Below are 2387 nucleotides of genomic sequence, written 5' to 3'. Positions count from 1 at the left end.
AAGACGCTCATAGTGCACACACCTATATTCTACTCAATTGCGAGGATCCATTGATGCGTTATTTTGAAAGGTAACATATATATGGACACTTGAAAACACATCTAATTAAGTATAATAAGTTATATTAATTGGGAGAGATTCATTCCTATAAAATGTGATTTTACAGCCTATTTATTTCTCAAGTCGAAGAAACATTTCCTGGTATATCCACAAGTAACGTAGACAAAAGGAAAGATCAACACTTCATTAAGTGGTTGCGAAATCAGGTATTAACTCAAACTCTTTTTTCATACATGATCGGTATTTCAACATTTTCTTTACTTTTGCAGGTTGATTATGACGATGATGCAGATTATCCTAAGTGGTTACACGAACTAATTCAATCTCCACTTGTAAAGGTCACCACACCACAGATGTATTTCACGCGAGGCTATACTTTTCACACATATGAGTATGGTAGACAGCGGGCAACCAGTAACTATGGAATATGTGTGAAACGGGAAACAGATTTATACGGGATCTTGACGGAGATTATTGAAGTCGAATTTCCAGGAATACTGAAGCTCAAATGTGTCCTCTTCAAATGTAAATGGTTCGACCCCGTCGTCAACAGAGGTGTTCGGTCTAACAAATTCGTTGTAGTTGATGTCAACGGTGTACGACGGTACAACAAATTCGAGCTTTTCATCTTAGCTTCACAAGAAAACCAAGTTAGCTTCCTTCCATACCCTCGGATGAGAGATTCGGGTATAAATTGGTTAGCAGTGATCAAAGTTACACCTCGAGGACGAATCATCAGTGGAGAAGAACCACCATTGCAAGAAGAACAGATAAATGAAGTCGAGGAACCTGAACAAGAAATTGATGACATCCTTCTCATTGATCCGCATAATCACGAGTACGAAGATCTTACCGATGATGCCACAGACGAAGCTGTTGAAGACGAGTTTAATGAGAATGATGATATTTCTAGTGATGACGAGAATGTCGATGTATCCGATTGATGTATTTGATTTTGTGTACTTTGTTTTATGAATAGGGTAATGTGAAAGTTTGTTTTATGAATAAGGTAATATTGTGGGAGTTTGTTTTGTGAATAAGCAAATGTGGGAATTGTGGTTTGGAATGGAAATAAAGATAGGGTTTGGAATATATGAAGTAGAAAATAAGGAATATGGGATTTGGGGTTTTGGATTTTAGGGATTTAAACGTAATACTCGTTAATTCCTCGTAAGTTGACGTCGAACTTACGATGCAGTCCTTGTTTATTCCACGTAGACAGAATCGTCGTAAAGGTCTCGTTGGCTAACGTGGAAATAACGACGAAATAAAAAAAATAAAGAAAGCGAAACCTGTTAATTCCACGTAGACAGAATCATCGTAAAGGACTCGTTGGCTAACGTGGAAATAACGACGAAATTAAAAAACATAAAGAAAGCGAAACCTGTTAATTCCACGTAGGAGAGAATCGTCGTAAACACCCCGTAAAGTAAATGAAGAACGCGGCACTCTTTAATTCCACGTAGGACGGAATTGTCGTAAACACCTCGTAACATAAATCGTCGTAAACACCTCGTAATGTGAAAACTAGAAAAAAAAAACAAAAAAGAACAGAGATACCAGATTTACATGTGGTAAGACTTCCAGCAATTATAATACTTAAGTCTCGCCCACATAAATTCCAATATCTTCTTCTCTTCCTCTTTTTCTCAAATATTTATAATTTGAATAGGAATTGATTTGGGAGTATGATGTGAGATAGATAGGGTGTGATTTGGGAGTTTGTGTGTGGGTTGAGAAGGAGAGTTACGGGTATATTTATAGGGAAGCTTTCCCAGGTAATTCCACGCAAGTTAAATCGTTGTAACTTCCTCGTATCTAAAAACACGGGCCTTTGTAATTCCTCGTAACTTCCTCGTACAATAAAACGCAGGCCTTTGTAATCTGTCGCTGTTTCGTCGTAAAAAAAAACACGGGCCTCTGTAATTCGTCGTAAAATTACGAGGAATTTGCGACGGTATGTAATCTTATATATACCCCCGAGCGCTCACTCTTTCTTTCCTCTCTACTTCCTCCACACTTCCTCTCCATTTCCTCCTTGTTTTGTTGCAATGGTAAGCCTCTCTAATTCCTCTCTAATTTAGTTAGTTTAGGATAGATTAGGTGGTTAGTATAGGGAATTTAGATAGGTTTACGGATCTTATGTTATTTAGTGTTGATTAGGTGGATAATGTTGGGAAATATACTGTTGACGAAAATTTAAAAGAAATTAAATTTTTTTCTCAGGTTTGAAAAGGTAGACTTACTGCCCATTACAGAGAGATGTTCGGTGAGCCGGACAGTCGTTTAGACCCGTCGTCTTCTTCAGCTCCCGGTTCTTCGGGTCA

The sequence above is a fragment of the Brassica oleracea genome, chromosome C5, assembly GCF_000695525.1.
Source record: "Brassica oleracea var. oleracea cultivar TO1000 chromosome C5, BOL, whole genome shotgun sequence".
Lineage (NCBI taxonomy): Eukaryota > Viridiplantae > Streptophyta > Magnoliopsida > Brassicales > Brassicaceae > Brassica > Brassica oleracea.
Note: the sequence above shows the minus strand (reverse complement) of the source record.